The following is an 18,961-nucleotide window of genomic DNA, read 5'->3' on the forward strand; positions in this document are numbered from 1 at the left end:
ACAATGCAAAGCTTCAAGCCTCTCCTCTTGGCTGGTAAAGAACTTTCAGGGAACCAGAATCACTGCTACCATTCACCCTCCTATCCCTGGAATTGGCTTCAAAGGACTCTGTAGCCTCACATTAAACAGGTCTTAATACACAGCTCTTGCAAGAGGGTTCACATGATCTTATGAATTATTATTCATGGATGGGCTGTTTCTAAGCCAATTCAAGGGCATACTGTACTTTACAAAGCCAAAGCTCACACCCTAAGCGTCTACCCATTCCATTCAATTCTAAGCATTATTCAGTGCTTATAAAGAGGAAAAAAAAGTAGTGATGACTCTTTATACCCTTATTATAGACTCCAAGGAATAAGTGGGTGTTTAGCCCCATTGTAAGAAGGCAAAGAGAAAGCTGTTAAGTGCCAATTAGTAAGTTAACTTTCTCAGATATAGTGCCAGAGCCATCACAACCTCCCCTGTGCAAAAAGGAGAAAGTCAGAAAGCCAAGCATGTGATATGAGAAAGTTTTCCTGAAAGGAGATGTGGATATTACTAAGGACTGACAATGTTGAATTCTGTCTGAGCCCTGTGCTCTTGGAAAATAGCTACAGTCAAGAAGTGCTCCCACGCTTTTGTGTTCTAGGAAATGGCTTCCTCTAAAGAAACACCCTTTCCAGGATGACTTGGAGAAGACTCTCACAGATGACCACCTTGTTTACCAATGACAAGGATAGACACAGACCCTCCAAATTCCCATTCATATTACCTGAACTGTTTGTCCTCACTGGCCAATCTGGACAAAATACCCAGTAGCCTAATTCATTCCAACTTCCAGGCTTCTCTCCTCTCCTCAGGACCCTGAACTTTGAGCGACCTTCAGCCTGTGCCTGCATGGGAATGTGGAACAGTGCCTCCTCAAAGACCCCCTCCCGAAAATTAACTCACTCTAAATGCATTCTCTCATCAACTGTACAGTCACACTACCTACTTGTCCCACGTCCCCCCGTCATAGTTCTTCCTAGCCTTGTTTATTTCTCCCTATAAAAAGTCCTTGAACACATGACCTTCGAGATGCTTAGAGACCTTCTTGATTGAGCATTTTCCCTATTGCTTAAGCCCCTCCTGCTTTTGCAAAGGTCCTTCTCCCGCATTGCAATAATTGTTTCAAATAGTCTCTTCTTACCTACGTCTAGATTTGTCTTTATTTGGCAAGACTTAGTTTAGTTGGCTTCATGTCTTTCTTCATAGAGAGCAGGTTAATCTTCAACCATGTTGCTAAACTAAAATCAAGGCCCAGAAAGGTGAATAATCTGAGGGAGCATACTCTACCTGAAAACTCAAAGAACTTTGCTGTCTGATACAATTTGTGACTAACTTTGTACTGAAAAAGATAGTACGATATAACCTGTGCATGTTATGAAGCTGTCACATAATACAAAGCAGGGGGAGTGAGGAGACAGTGTGATAAAGTGTGTCACTTAGCAGGGCAGCATGATATAGAGAGAACCATCCGTGGCCTGCAGATCAGGCACCCCACGTTCCTGTCCCACCTCTACGAAATGACCTTTGGAAGATGACTTATTCTCTTTGGGGCCTCTGTAATTTTATCTGGAAAATGAGGGGATTGAACTTCATGATCTCTAACCTCCCTTCCAGCTCTAGAAGTCTATGATTCTAAAACAATTTAGAGTAAATCATAAAGATAAACCTTCAGGCAGTCAGATCAGCAAAGGTGACTGCAAAGAGGGCTACATGGTGTTATGGCCAGGGCCGTAATGAGATTTGTAATTAAATATAACAACATGGGGTCATAATCAGATCTCATGCTTCAGAAACCACATTAATCATGATAGGGATCAGGCAGGTCACTCTCCCCGGAACGCAATGGGGACCTTGAAAAGGAAGTGAAATGTCCCTTTCCCTCTCTAGCACCAAGCACTATGCTTTAGAGGGAGAAAACCCAGGCCGGGCCAGGGGACTCAAGCTTTAATTCTGCACTGCACTTTAGTTTCCACCTCAGTATATGAGAAATTTAGATCTATGCTCTCCAACTTTCCAAAAGTATCTCTAAAACATAGAGGAAGCTACTGCCCCGAAGCCTGCCAAAACATGTCAAGTTTTTATTTTCTTAAAAAATGAGTTAAGTATTTACTCCTACTCCATATTCTATTTGAGTCTGTCTCAAACTTAAAATATTTAAAATAATTTATCACACTATAAAACTAATAACCCATAAAGACTCTAAACTTTGGCTTGCAACTTCAAGACACCGAACTGAGATGGGTGGTAGGTATCTGCAAAGAGCAGATGTAGGTGTACCCCGGCTAGACCCTTGTAGAATTGATATTCTATGATTCTTAGAAATATTCTTACTTTTGTACTGATCTATCTTTTATTAGATCATAAACTTTGGTATGTGTGGCGGGGGGTTCAGTGAGAGGGCATTGGGAAAACAGCTATTGGTTAGGATGATAAAAAGGGAGCAACCCTGGAAGAGTGAATGCCAGAAAGAAGCCCTTTATAATGAAAATGTTGATTCCTAGGAGAAGGGAAAAAGAAGGAAAAGCAGACATAGTGAAGCTTCAGACTCCTTGGGGCTCAGATCAAATGCAGCAGATCCGCCAAGCCTGAGGCCAGCCCTGAAGGACAGAGACAATAAGATGGCACAGCCTAATAAATGTCACAAACCCCGCTCTGTCTGATTCAAAACTAGCATTTTACAGAATGCAGTTCCATCTATATTTAAAATGATGTGATTTAGACACATTTAGTTCACACATTCCCCTACTCATACCATTAATAAGGCCACTTTGATGGCTCACAACGAGCTACAGCTAAGATCTAGCCCTGCAACTACCTAGGTCTGTACCCATGTATTGAAAGACGCTGTTACGAAAGTGAAGTGGTTGATAATTGAGCTGCCCTTCCATGGGTCATCTCAGTGTACCCTATGATTATCTGAACCAGTTCTCCCTGCCTTCAAGATTATTACATCATCTACCCCTCCGAATTAAAACTTACTTAGGACCCACCTTAAGATAGGGAAATGAAGTTGAACAAGGCACAGTTCCTGTCCTCTAGTAAAATACAGAAAGTTGAACAGCTGATTACAAGCAGTTCAATTTAATAGAGGTATAAACTCCTTCTACTCTTGCCTTAACTCTGGAGCAGAATTAGCAAAAACAAGATCCTTCTGGATGCTTGCTTCTGTGAGAAGGTGGATGCTAGCTTAGATTCAACCTGAAGCTCCTGGGGTGACCCTGGTACCTTATAACTGTGGAATCTACTTCAAACTGCCACAAACTAGACATCATAGAGATACTTGGGAGCATTGCAGTCTACCAATAATTTGATATTCATTGGTTGAAATATTTTAAATAATCCTGGTACTACTTGAATGTGTACAGTATTGTTCAGGAATTGGTTCAGTATAAAAATTGATATAATGTCACCTCTGTCTCCCAGATTTTAAGGTCAGGATTCAGCAAATTCAACCTTCCAGAAGAGCCTTTAAGTTTGAAGAGAAAATGTTACCAAATCCAGTGAAAACAGCTATTGCAAAGATTATAGTCTCCTGAGATACAGATGCATTGATATAATTTTACATACTGTATTGGATAATCTTGATATTTTCCTAGGTGGAGCAGACAGAATAATGGTCCCCCAAAGATACCGATATCTTAATCCTTGTAACTTGTGAATATACTATGATACTTGGCAAAGGGGAATGGAGATGACAGAGGCAATTAAAGTTGCTAATCAGCTAACCTTGAGATAGAGTGGTTATCCTAGATTATCTGCTGAGACCATCATAATTACAATGTATAAGTGGAAGAGGGAGGCAGAAAAAGGAGAACTAAAGAAATAGAAGCATGAAAAGCCAATATTGCTGGCTTTGAAAGTGGAAATGGAAGATAAAGAATCAAGTAATGGGGGTGGCTCCCAGAAGCCGAGGAGTAGATTATTCCCCAGTGCCTCCAGAAAAGAATACAACCCCCACACAATTTGACTTTAGCTCAGGAGACCCATCCAAACTTCTTAGCTCCAGAACTGTGAGTTAGTAAATTTGTGTTATTTAAAGCCATTAAGTGTGTGGTACCTTGTTACAGTAGCCACACAAAACAAATATACTAGTTACATTGAATAGAGAGAAAAGCAATTGAAGCAGCCAACAACAGCCCAGGTAGAGAATAGGGAGTCATAGAAACCAGAAGCAGACCCACAGATGGCTGAAAAGATTGCCTAAAGAGAGAAGGGACTAAAACCACCAATTAGGAGAAAATCATACTGTGGGGAGACCACAAACCACAATAGCCCTGAGAGAGAGAAGAATGTGGAACCACAAAGTAGTCAACCACAGAGCAATGGGAGTTCGTTAAAAACTAAACCAGTCCTGGCCTACAACAGCTGCCTCCGAAGGCAAAATTTAATTCTAAGGTTTACTGTCTTATGTTCCTAAAACTGATCAAGTCAGCATGAAAATGTTAAACTGCATTCTCTATGTTCTTAGAAGGAAGGAAACTGTAGATTATTTAGAGTTATTTTCTCTTAGTTGCCAGAACCAGCAGTGTTTCTATGTCTTATGTATGTTAGCCTGACTATGATTCTCAACATTTTATCTGACCATAAGCCATTTGCATGCATAAAAACCAAACATTAACAATAAGTTATTCTTAGTGTGGGGACCCACTAGAAAAAAAAAAAAAAGTAAATTCAAATGTCTGTGAAGGCAAGGGCATGTATAGCTTGAAAAATATCTTTGGTTTCCACGACATCACTTTTTCTTAGTCATCTCTTTCCCACACTGGCCATGTCTCATTTTTCTTCCCCAATTTCCTTTACTCATTACATTTAGGTTCTCCCAAGTTTCCTATCTCCAGATTTTTTCTTCCTTCTTCTCGCTATATGCTATGTAAAATCTACCAAGCTGGTGGCTTGGTAGCCACCTGTACATGACGACTACCTGTACTTCACTACCCCATACATGACGATGTTCCCAAGCCTTCTCCCTAACTCAGAATTTTCTTCTGAGTTGCTGATCTGCATTTCAAGCATTTGAATGCCCAGTAGCATGAAAAACTAAAAATGTGCCTAAATAAAGCTTATAATTTCTACCCTCATTTCCCTTAAAATTCTATCTAGTCCTTTATTCTTTACTTCATTTAATTGGAACACCAGCCATTCATTTGCTCAATTCTAAGAGCTGGACAGTACTTCTCTTTGAGCTGCACAGTCCTGGCATTGAAACTACTGGTAGCAGAGCCCTTTTCTTAGGACTTACATGCACTTTATGATGGCACTGTTGTGACTATTATCACTGCTTAACAAACATTTTAAAACCAAGTGACAAAAAGCAACATTGTATTATGGCCATCTATTCTTTGGATTGGGAATCTGGAAAGAGGACAGTAAAGACTGTTTGTCTGTCCTTCATGGTATGTATGGCTTCAGGAAGATTCAGAGGCTGGGGATAACTTAATAGCCCTGTGCTGGCACCATCACGAGGCATCTTCATTCACACTGTAGCTATCTTTGGAAAGCATAATCCGCAACAAATATCACACTTTTATGAATCTTTACATACCTGTGGCATTTGTCACATTGAAATTGTTACAGAAATTTACATTCATCACAAATTTTAAATTATGGCAATTATTGGAGCCATTGCCAGGTCTTGTCAATTGATGCATTCATTTAAAAAATACATATATATTATACAGTTTGAAAAATATTTTGATAAATATTTTTTACTTTTTTTTTTTTTTTTTTTTTTTGAGACAGACTCTCACTCTGTTGTCCAGGCTGGAGTGCAGGGGCGTGGTCTCAGCTCACTGCAAACTCCACCTGGAGGATTCAAATGATTCTCCTGCCTCAGTCTCCCAAGTTGCTGAGATTACAGGCACCCACCACCAGGCCCGGCTAATTTTGGCATTTTTAGTAGAGACAGGGTGTTGCCATATTGTCCAGTCTTAAACTCCTGACCTCAAGTGATCCACCAGCCTCGGCCTCCCAAAGTGCTTGGATTACAGGTATGAGCCACCATTCCTGGTTGGTAAATGTATTTTTGATGTGTTCATTGTAATCTTATGTAGGTTTTTTTTCTTTGTACTTAAAAACATTGTTTTTAGAAAGATTCCTCAGATAGCCAATGGAATTTAGGCACAATAAAATGTTAATTCTCAGTGTTACTTGAATGAGTGAATAAATGAATAGCAGAAATAAAATATTGCCATTTAAGTGGTAATTTCTAGTTAGGTAAATTTTTAAAACGCAGATCACTGCACTTCCCAAGAATGCTGAACAAAATGGTGATACTCTTTTGGGCTAAAAATGCATTTTATTTTGTCTGTTTGGGTTCATATTTCATTAGTGTTTAGGAAATCAGTAAGTATAATTAGGTAATAATTAAGCAATAATTAAAACAATATATTATGGTTTCTGTATTATAACACTCTGAGCAGGTCTGATTCCATGCATCGAAGCAAAATAAACAAACAAATGAACCTAGAGAATGCTCCTTTAGTCCTGCCTTTCCCATATGAGTTCTATAAAATGCTGGTTCTCTTATATATGAAAATAAAAGGAAAGAAGGAAGGAAGGGAAGGAGAGAGGAAAGAAAGGAAAAGAAAAATGTTGGGGTGTTTGCTGGTCAAATTAGATGGAGAAATACATGATTCAACCAAGCATAAAATATTTCTTTGTAACTGGACATTCATGTTGATGGTGGGTGTCTGAGAAGAGAGAAGACAGAGCACAGTGTTTTCCAAGCCTTCCTTCTCCTGAGCATCACGTTTTATGGAAAGACTGGTCCAGTCCAGTTTCCTCATGATGCGCCTACAGAAACCAAGGTCCAGAAAGGCAAATGACATGCCCAAGGACAATCAGCTGTGAAGAGCAGGGCCAAAACTGGAATCTGTCTCCTGGTTTCCAGTCAAAAGCTGTTTCCACTTTCCCACCATGCCAAATAATTAACAGTGCAGGTGCCTCCTTGCATAGAACAGAGTAATATCGATAAATCAACAATGTCCATATGTCAGTTGCAGACTGATTGCTGGAATAAGTAATCTGAACGGGCAAGAATGATGAGACAGAAGTAATCCTTCGTAGTTTTTCTGCCCAAGTAAGAGCTACTGGCTGACATATCTTAGGTATGTAGCCTCTCTTTGAGCAACATCTTCTTTTTTCCTTCCTCTATTCCTGAGATCCCTATAGGATTTGTGGTGGGATGAGATTTGGGGGCTTCAAGCATGTCACTTGGCAAGATGCAGAGCAGACAGCCAGTTATATGGCTGCACAGAAAGCGAGCAGTGGTAATGAGTTTCTCCTCTGCCTTCTGAGAAGTCAAAGATGAGAATATGACCTGAACAGCTGACTTGGAGTACCATCCTGCAAGATTCATTACCTTTAGGTGTGAAGTGTTGCTTTGTTTTGTTTTTCATTCACATCTACAGATTGCAAAGATTTTCTTCTCCTTTCTCCTCTTGAAATAATCACTTCTGTCCGGGTGCGGTGGTTCACACCTATAATCCCAGCACTTTGGGAGGCTGGGGTGGGCGGATCACTTGAGGTCAGGAGGGAGACCAGGCTGGACAACATCGTGAAACCCCATATCTACTAAAAATAATACAAAAATTAGCTACATGTGGTGGCACGTGCCTGTAATCCCAGCTACTCAGGAGACTGAGGCAGGAGAAACGCTTGAATCCAGGAGGTGGAGGTTTCAGTGAGCCAAGATCACGCCACTGCACTCCAGCCTGGGCGACAGAGCGAGATTGCCTCAAGGAAGAGAAAAAAAAAGAGAGAAAAGAAAAAGAAATACCAATTTTAACATAGTAAAGCACAGAAGAAACCTATGGGATTGTTAATTTGACTTGTGGACAGTCTGTATATTTTAAAAATTGCACATCCTGACATCCCGAGGGCAGCCTCCTTCCCTTCTTTTTTTTTTTTTTTTTTTTTTTTGAGACAGAGTTTTACTCAGTCACCCAGGCTGGAGTGCAATCTTTGCTCAATGCAACCTCAGCCTGCTGGATTCAAGCGATTCTCCTGCCTCAGCCTACCGGGGTAGCTGAGGTTACAGGCACCCTCCATCATGCCCAACTAATTTTTCTTTTTTTTGAGATGGTGTCTCCCTCTGTCACCCAGGCTGGAGTGCAGTGGTGCAGTCTCGGCTAACTACAAGCTCCACCTCCCGGGTTCACGCCATTCTCCTGCCTCAGGCTCCCAAGTAACTAGGATTACAGGTGCCCGCCACTACGCCTGGCTAATTTTTTGTAATTTTAGTCGAGAAGGGGTTTCACCATGTTGGCCAGTCTGATCTTGAACTCCTGACAGGTGATCCACCCGTCTTGGCCTCCCAAAGTGCTGGGATTACAGGCGTGAGCCACCCCGCTGGCCCCTTTTCTTCTATACCCCCTGAATCTAACTTATGCATAGCTAGTAAGAGCTTAAGAACTGAGAACTAGCTAAAGAAAATGAGGCTTCTAGGTAAGGTACAAAAGAGGATCAAAGATTCAGAGGCCATGAGAGAAGAAGAGAAACAGGTGGTCCAACAGAGAATCTCCACAGCCCTGAGACAGTGGAGGCAGCCAAGAGTAAGGGAAATAGGGTGGAGGGTCAAGGGAGGGAGCTGAAGAAAGGTGGCATGCAGACTGTTTGAGGCCTACGTGTACACACTTGAATGACTAACAAAATAGGCCATTTGGGTTACGAATTGCATCGCCCCTTCCTTCCAATTATGAAGCACAGTGTTAGAATGACGGTATCTTGTCAAGGAAATGGTATGACAGTTTTCAGATACTGCAGTCATCTCATTCAATCTGTTCCATTCTTTGCTTCTACTGCAGCCACTTTTCTTCAAACTTTAATAGTAAAGGAGTATGTGATTGGACTGCAAGGTAATTGTCAAGGGACTCTTAGCAATTCTCCTCAGAGATAATACAAAATAGTCGACCATATCCCAACAGAAATACCAATTTTGAAAAAGATGTGTGGAGAGGAGGATAGTGAGACAATTTGAAAAATAAGCTAAATTAACTGACAAGTTTCCTGGCCCCAAAGAAAAGGAAGAAAAAAAAAAACACACACACACACACACACACACAAACACACACACACACACTCCCCATCTAAAAAGAACATAATCCCTAAATGTGAAAGCCATCCAGCCCACACTGCCGGGGTGAAGGGGAAACATATTAGCAAAAACAATAAAGAAAACGATTCTGAAGTGCTGACTGTTCCATAAAGTAAGTGAAAGCAGAAAGCAATTCAGGTATAATTTTCTTGAACAGGAAACAACAGCCAAATTTTTATTCAGAGATAATCCGGTCTCTATGAATTCCTTCTTTCACAAAATCTTCTTTTCCCCACCTTTTAAAATGGGTGACTGGGAACTATCCTTCTGGAGAAACTCAGCAAGATTTTTCGTTTTGCCTTTTTACAAAGGAAGTCAGCTAGCTCAGAAACCGCCCCGTCACTGACGGGGAGGCAAAGGACTCCCGGCGGCCAGGCCCTGCAGCTGCATTGGTGGGTCTCCATTTAGTTTGTCCTTCAAAGTCCGGAGAATGATTATTCCATAATTCTCTCACCTGATTAATTCTTAACTATGAACATAATTACACTCTCCAGAAGGTAAATCGGTCTTATAAATCAGTCGTCGCTGACAGTTCAGTATGCGCAGCGCGAACGCCCGGGGTTGGGGAGCTGAGCTGAGGGTGGGTGTTCGCCAAGTCGCCGGTCCCCTGCGCCCCCGCCCGCCGGTCCCTTCTCCGACCCGAGACCCCCGCCCGCCGCAGCCCGACTCTGGGGCGTTCGGGAGGCGGGCCTGAGGTTTGCCTAGGACTCGAGTTCTTTTCAAAGGAAGGCGAGAGGGAGATGGGGAGAAGGAGACTTGGCGATTTCTCTATTAAAGTCGCGCTGAACTCTAGCCTTCTGGCAAGCCGCGGCAAGCCGCCAATTTGAAGTGTGTGAGCTTTAATCTGCTCCTGGCCTGATGGGCTCCCGTGTCCACAGGGAGCTGGGAGGCATCCATTACGCCGGACCAAGGAGATGGAGCGTCTAGGAAATATGTTAATGCCGGAGCCCTCCCCGCCGGCCCGCCCCTGCCCTTGCCAGTCTGACAGCCTCGGAGAAAGTGACATTTCGGGAGAGTGTCACTCCTAGCAGGGCTCCCAAAATTCACTCCTATTCATTGCATTAAACATATGTTTTAAGACTTCAGTGATCCATTCATTTGTTTAAAATGTGAGGTTCTTTTTGTTTTGTTTGTATTTGTAAGTCCAGGATGGGTGGGTTTTGTGCACAGAAAAACCCACTTAACTTCGTAAACAATGGCTTCTAAATTAACACATGAAATATTAAAGTTATACATTTTAAAATTAGCTTTTCTTAAACATCTGATTTCTACATATAAATCTTCTATTCAAAGTATAGCACATTCAGCAACAATTTTTTAGGAAGGCTGGCTAATATTTGGTCCTATTTAAAAACTTTTTTTAAACCTCTTCAAACATTTTAAACCGAATTTATCAATTGAGTATATCCTATTGCCTATTTAAGTTTCTCAACTATCTGATGGACAAACTTTCCTAGCTACTTTAGTATAATAGCTTTTACAAATTAATTACATACCATGGTGAACCCCCAATTCTATCAAATGTCCAAACTGAAAGTACAGTTGGTAACATGTGAACTAAAATGACAAGTATGAATCAATTACCCAATTAACACGTTTAACTGGAATGACAGATTTACCTGTTATTCTAATAGGTCCAATTCTCTTCCATACCATGATACTTAAAGTATAAAATATACTCATATTTCTTAATAATAAAATATCGATATTACATATTTGATTTCCTTAAATATTTCTACACTTATTTCTAAATCTTCCTCAAGCTAACAAAACATCTTTTTCGTTAAGAAAACTAAATATAGTTTGGTGATTGTCTTTCTAAAACGATGGCGTCAGCTTGCTGAGATTTCTTAAATAACGAAAGGATAACAGTCATACTTAATGGTCTGCAATCCTGATAGGAAATAAGGAGTGCTATTTATAGTAGCTATAGCAATAATTCCAAAATCTAAAGAAGATGGCACATAGCCCACATCCTTTGGTCTTGAATCATAGCATTACCTAATTTTCAAATTAGTTTAGTTTGCATTTACATTCAAACTGACTATAATACTCAAGTGAATACTTTCATATATTTTACTTCTAAGTTATGTATGCCTTCCAGTTGTTTAAAAGTTTAGCCTAAAGCTACCTCCTTACATATTTTAAGTTTGGCCTAAAGGCTTCTCCATACATAGTGAACTGTAACCTAAGTGGAGATGTAAGCAGACTGATACCTACTCTTTTGTCAATCACTGAGTTTCATCCAGTCAAAGGTGGCTAACAGTTCAAGCCCATATTCAAATAAGGCAAATGTCTAGGTGTGCCAAATCTGTTTCTATATCTCACTGCCATTTTCTGTACCTAACTTTCCTTTTTACTGTTAAAAAATGTTTTTTCTACCACGTGGTAGCGCCAGAGTCTCTCTGAACCTATTCTAGTTCTGGAGCTGTCTGATATGGGAATTGTTCTCTGCTCCACTAAACTATTAAACTTAATTTGTCCAAGGTTTTTCTTTTAATGCAGTCTAAACCTATAGTTTTTAAAAGACATTTTAAAAAGGCTTTTTAAAAAAATTATAAAGAACTTCAAACATACACAAAATAAACAACATATTATAATGAAACCCTGATTTCTCCATGTGTCAATCACTGTGTTCCAATAACCATGGTGAATCCTGCCCCATTCATACATTTATCCACTTTCCCCTGCGCTGCTTTATTAGGAAGCAAATCTTAAGTACTTTATCCTTTTATCTGCAAATGAATAATGAGGATTGCTTTTTAACACAATCAGTTACCATCACCACACCTAAGAAAACTGACAAATTTAATATTATAAGATATCCAGTGTTGAAATTTCTGATTCTTTCATAAATGTGAGAAAATTTGTTGTACAGTTTATGTGAATGAAGATCTGGACAAAAAAATCCACACCTTGAAATGGTTGATGTTTTTTAAAATCTCTTCTAATCTGTAAGAACCTCGTCTAACCACTTTTTCTTGAATTTGTTTATTGAAGAAATTAACGGTTTGTTCCGTAGTTTCCCTCATTCTGGATTTTGCTGATTGAATCACATTGGGGTAGATTTACATATTCTTCATTCTCTATCTTCTACAAATTACAGTTTTCATAAGACGACTTTATAAATATTGTATCCATCCAAATAGAAGTGCATAATGCCTACCTCTTTGTTCCTCTCTCTGTTCCCCTCTCTCTCTCTCAATTTCTATGTTACTAGAAACCACAAATGACCAGTGCCTAGATCCATTAATTCTTCTGTGAAAAAAATTACTCCTCATCCACTATTTGGTTACCTAGTGGTATAGTTTGCATAAGAAAACAAGATAAGCCTTTAAATTGTTACTTTATTTACCAATTTTCAAACTATTGACTCAGTATAGTAACATCCTCCAATGATGATCAATTAATTTTGTGTTTGCTTTTTCAATATGAATAAATGAATTTAAAAATAAAAGACCTGCACGCTGGGCCGGACACACAGGACATGCTTCCGGCAGAGCTGGCTGTGATGCATGTTCTGTTCCATTCAGCATGTGTGTGTGTGCAGGACCTGGCTCGCTTCGCGCTGAGATGGCTGAGCAGTCAGACAAGGGCATAAAATACTACACCCTGGGAGAGATTAAGAAGCACAATCACAGCAAAAGCACCAGGGTGATCTTGCACCACAAGGTATGTGATATGACCAGACTTCTTCATGAGCATTTCTGTGGGGAAGAAGTCTTCAGGGAACAAACTGTAGGTGATGCTCCTGAAAACTCAGGATATCATGCACTCTACAGATGCTAGAGAATTGTGTAAAGCATGTATCATTGGGGGGCTTTATCCAGATGACAGATCAATCACAAATCTTTCAGAAATTCTTTTTACTACTGTTGATTCTCACGCTAGTTAGTGGACCAATTGGGTGATCCTGACCATCTCAGCACTCACCGTAGCCCTGAGATATCACCTCTACATGGCCATATCTCAGAGGCCCATGAAAGAAAAGACTGCTTTGGACAAAGGAGAAAAAAAGCCAATGTTAACTACTTCGACTGAGAGAAAACTTTACCTGAAATAACAATTTTAATATGTCTGTTTCCCTTTCCTCTTACATTAAAAACAAAAGAAAAAGAACTGTTTTATTCTTTCCACTCTTGAATAAGTGTGCCTTCTTACTCATCAACTTTATTTTGATCTTTCTTCACTACGTAATTTACTTATCGTAAGTATGATCTTTTAAAAATATATCTGGCTTTAAAAATACACAAAATACGTAAAAATGAAAGAGGTACATAGCCCTGCTTTCAGGTGGCTTGTTCTCCAGTGAAAAGTCATAACTTCAAGTTTGTGCAGCCCATCGTTCTATGCTTCCAAAGTCCTGATTTTAGGAGATGGTTAACAGGAAGACATCGAGGGAAATAACCTTTATGAAACTTTCATATCTTGTGCTGTAGAAAATTTTTAGAAATATATTTAAGATTGTTGTGTTTGGGTAAATAAATGACAATTTCATTGGTGATTGTTATGTGTCAGCATTGGCTCAAAGTATTTTAATTGTATTACACATATTAACTCATTTAGTTCTTATATTGCTGTATCATCCCCATCTTACGGATAAAGATACTGAGGCACAGTGTAGTTAAATAATATGACCACTTTCATCTACTGTATAAGTAGAGAAGTTGAGCTTAAGATTCAGAGACTGAGCCCATAACAACATGTTTTGCTATTGAAACTTACTTCGGTGTAGAAATTTCAAAAATGAAGTAATTCATCTATATTTTGAATAGCAAGGAACTTAAATCCCTGCACAGCTTTGAAAAAACAAATAAAGCAATTCACACAGACCAAGTACCAGACCAATCAAAGAAATTATTTCTAGCAAAAGAGAAAATATGAGATTATTTAGACATAAAATATGGAACTTTGACTTTCGAAGGTACAGAACTAAAACATTAAGAACTTTCTGAACTCAAAGACATTTGGAAACCAGCAAGGTAGGGTGGAAAGTTCAGTCAGAATCAAACATACCTAGATACAAATCCAGCCTTAACCACTTACTAGCAATGCATCCTTGGCTCTTACTAACAACCCCAAACCTGTTTTCTTTCTCTGTAAAATGAGAAACACAATAATCTTAAATCTTAATATCAATCTCTTCAGTTATTTAGTAAATTGCTAAATGGCTTCCTATAGGCATTCAATGAATGCTCATTTCTGATTCTTTAACTTATTCAGTGTTTTAATATTTCATTTTACATATTTTTCAGTTAACCACTTTTTTTAAACTCTTCTGTGTAAAATTAAATGAACTTGAATGAGTCCCTGGATGTAAGCTTTGCTTCTTTTAACCAAAGAATAATTATTTTTGTCATCTTAACCTGGGCTAATTCTTTCAATTTCTGCTGAATCTCCTAGGAAATAGGTAGGGGAAAAATACTAGGCAATATAACTTTCATTAGATGACAATTTGGTGTGACTATAGGGAGTACTGAGCAAAGGGGGAAAACTAATTGTATAGAGAAGTCTAATTCAGAGAAAAGAGGCCTGTTTCGAGTCCCTTCATCAAAATTATGCAGTGATACAAGAAGAAACTTCCATGTTTCAAAGCAGAAAAAATGGAAATGTAAGTTTTGACACAGTCAATAACAGAGTTACCAAATTCACTGGCCAGTGGTACACATGTGCAATTTATATTTCTTAAATCACATACACATTGCTATCATTGGTGGATGTATCTGTCCCTCCAAAATTCCTGTGTTGGAACCTGATATCCAATGTGATAGTATGAAGAGATGGGGCCTTTGGGGAAGTGATAGAGTCATGATGGCTTCGTCCTCCTATATGGATTAGTGCTCTTATAACAGAGGTTGAAGAGCGCACTCCCCACCCTGCTCCTTTACCCACACCTTCCACCATATAAGGATGCAGCAAGAGGAGCCATCCAGAAGCAGAGAGCAGCCTTCACCAGACACTGAATCTACTGGCAGCTTGATCTTGGACTTCCCAGCCTCCAGAACTGTGATAAATAAATTTATATTGCTAACAAATTATCCACTCTTAGTGTTTTGTTTTAGCAGCATGAATGGGCTGAGATACACTGAGACGCACACATACATGGCATACTCATTTGCAGTGCTCTATTCTCTAAGTAATGGCTAGTATTAGAATGTTGACCCTTTGCTCCCTGTGCTAGTCCTATGCACTTACCATGGGCCACTGGTAGCAATAGCAGTCCTTAATGCATTTTCAAGCCAAACATGGCAAGTCCTTAATGCACTTTCAAGCCAAAAATCCAGAATATATGAACATTGGGCATGAAATAGTAGGATAAGACCAGGATGGACACTGTGCCTACTGAAGATAATAATAAGGATTTGCTCAAAACACTCAGGTGCAAGAAATGACACATCTTCTCTATTAAAAAAATAAATCAAACTTTGTGTGACTCTATGCTTCCTGTTGCTCAGTTACAAGATACTTAATTCCTGCCAGAAAGCTTGAAGAGAAGGTTTTTATTCTGAAGTCCAGGGTTTCTACTGAGATTCCAATTGTCCATGTCAATAATGACAATAGTCAATTTAGATGAAGGAGACTCTACTCCTTATTTGTCTAGTTTGGGCTGAGGAGATTTGTCATTATTCATTCATTTAATGGATATTTACGGAGCACATACGATGTGCTAGGCACCATCTTGGAGATGAGTATTTAATAAAACAGACAAAAATCTCTTCTCCCATAGAGATTGTCTTTATTCTCTATTTCCCTCTGTTCCCCCCACTCCAACCCTGCACCTCTAGAAATTAAGTAAAGAATAATCAATGCTAAGGGGAAGTAGTGAAGCAGGGAAGACACACAGAATCAGAGTGAGAGGTTGACATTTTAGAATGAATGACCAGGGAAGGCCTCACGTAGCAGGTAAATAAGACTGAAGGAAGTCAGGGAATTAGCCATGTGGCTCTAGGGGAAGAGCAGCCTGTACAGAAGAAGCATAGAGCTTGAAGGCTATGAAGAGGGAGCAAGCCTGACTGTCAAGTACTTGGGAGGCTGGTGTGGCTGAAGGGAGTGAAAGAGGGGAAAAATGATAGGAGGTAAAATCGGATTTTAAAAGCATTGGATAAGAGAGAGTCATGCAGTCTCTAGGCAGGGACCCTTAAGGTTCTGGAATGAAAGTGGGATGTAAGTCTCAGTCACCCACTCACTCTCCACCCCCAACAGTCTCCCCATTCCAGCAGTTCTGCCTGAAGCTCTCCTTCTTTCTCATGGGTCAGCTTCTCCACTCAAAGTACCTAGTCCATTCTTGCTCCCACAGGGAAGGCAGGGCTCAATCTCAGTTAATCAGGCTAGAACCCTAAAGAAATCCTCTGTGAAGTGCCAGACTCCTCTGTTTTCTGCATGAAGGGAAAGGGCCATTTAAAATGGCCCAAAGCAAAGAAGATTAGATACCCAGACCTAATCCCAAAGGAAAAGGAAGGGGAGGTAAACATTACTCTCTGTGGAAGTGAGAACACAGAAATCAGCATCTCACCAAATTTTTCTAGGGCCCCGGGTACACGGCGGACTCTGAGGACAGTGTCTGCTATACAGAACGTCACTGACCATGGCCTATGGTAACTACTGATTTACTCTCTATGTCACCATCTTTGAACTGTCAACTCTATGGGGGAAAAGACTGAGCTTTATTTAATTTTCCATCTCTCACTACTGAGACATAACTTGCAAGGTCAGTGCTCACCAAATGGTTGTTAAATAAGTGAAATAAATGAACAACAGGAATAATCAATAAATATTCATGTGCTTTGTAAAAGAACTGATTGCTCATGAAAGCCAATGCAAAAGAGAAGGCAGCCTGATATGGCACAGCCCAGCTTGAATGACCACCTCCAAAGTATCATAAGGGGTACTGTGTCAGAAACTACTGGTTTTTCCCCAGTATCCATTTTCTTCTTCTTATAAAGTCATATAAATTTTAGCAGGGCCCAGGAACACTCAGAAAAAAAAAGTATTCTCAGCATCCCTGGCATCTTAGTGTGGCCTGTGGCCATGTTCTGGCCAAAAGGATATTTGGATGGATGTGAAAAGTATGTGTGTCCTTCAAGTAAGGAAAGTGTAGCACTTCACAGTGGTTGGGATGAGGATATGCCATGAGCCACTTTGGACCATGCTGAATGAATAGTACCCTATGGCTGACAAAGCAAAGGGAGAGGAGACTGTATCTCTAATACAGTGAAGTCTTTAAACCAGCATTGGACTTCTTATGCCTAGACTGTAAATAATCATTATTATGTTGGATCTCAATTACAGAAAGTGAGTCCATATCCTTATGAACATTGATGATTATTCAGTTTCCTACTTCATTAAGATTGAACCCCCAAGCAGAGCTTCTTGCTAAGGTAAGCTGAAAATAAACATTGAGAATGTTTAAAAGAATTTTAAAGCCATCAAAATGAATAATGATTTAGAAGAGATTCTGATGCTTTCGTCCTTAATTTGCCACAAGAGAACTGGAAAAATATAAACTCTGAGTTCTGTCTCATATGAATTAAAATACACTACCGATTATACATTCTGCAATTCTTCTTCAATTTGGCAAGATTTGTTGAGTTCATAAAAAGCAAGGTCCATTTCCCCACTCTACCTCCTATTTGCTTTTATTAAACAGGCCTGTGGATTTGTGTTGACACAGCAAACAAAGGCAAGGTCAAACATTATGTGGTAAACTTAATCAGTATGAAAAACCAGGATAACTCTGAGTCTGGTAGATTCCATAGTCTAAATATTTTTCCCAATTTATTTCTCCTCTGCCACCCCACTGCCAGTGCCTCTTAGTTTCCTTAAAGTAAATTTATTGCCTCTAATCCCAGCTCCTTCCAATTAAGCCATTGAAAATCAGAGTGCTTTTTACAAAATGGAAACCTGACGATATACTTTTGCTGCTCAAACATATTCTAAAGATCCCTAAAATCTTCAAGATAGGGCTCCAAATCCAGAAAGAACAGACTTTTGTGATCTGGTCTCTGTCCCCTCATCTCCTACCCTATTGATATACTCAGTATTCCACAAATTTCTTACCGTTATTTCCATCTTCATGTTTTTATGTGTGCTCTTCCAATTGACATGAGCAGTATCTCTCCCAGTATGTCTTATGATAATTTCCTATTCTTCATCCCCTTTAAAATGTTTCTCAGATTTTCCCATGGTAATCATTCTTCTAGCCTGCTCTCAATGCATCCTCTCAATACCTATGCAACGGAATTTAAACCGTACTGTTTGTTTCCTCTTCACTAGCTTTTACTTGCTCTTGAGGGAAAGTGTCATGGGTCTATATGTCTCCATCTCTGGCATCTCGCATCCTTCCTGCCATAGAGTAGCCACTAGGTAAATGCCAGATAAATGAATGAAACCTAATTATACAACCTTTTCCCCATCTCAAAAATATCTTCCATTTTTCAAGTTTGTATTTTGACTTGAAATATGTGGAAAATTGACTCAACTCTCCCTTTTAACTCAACACTGTTAAGTCAAACCAGGACAGTTCCAGAAAGGACAGAAGGCATCTACAAAGGGTCCCTGCCAACACTGATCACTTAACCAACTGAGAAGGGTGCCTGTTTGAAGGCAGAGCCATTGCCTTTACTATTACAGAAACCCAAATTGGAACAGAAGGATTTATGTGAGCTCAGAATTCATAATAATGACTGTTAATAACGCAGCAGAGGAATACAATCAAAATTGTCATAGTTACATGCAAAATAACAACTTTAATTGGCAAAATTAAACTTCTAATAGCCAAAGCTCTAGCAAGGTGGCTGAACTCCTTTTGGAGCCAAAGTGACTTGGATAATAGAAACTACA

The sequence above is a fragment of the Macaca mulatta genome, chromosome 7, assembly GCF_049350105.2.
Source record: "Macaca mulatta isolate MMU2019108-1 chromosome 7, T2T-MMU8v2.0, whole genome shotgun sequence".
NCBI lineage: Eukaryota > Metazoa > Chordata > Mammalia > Primates > Cercopithecidae > Macaca > Macaca mulatta.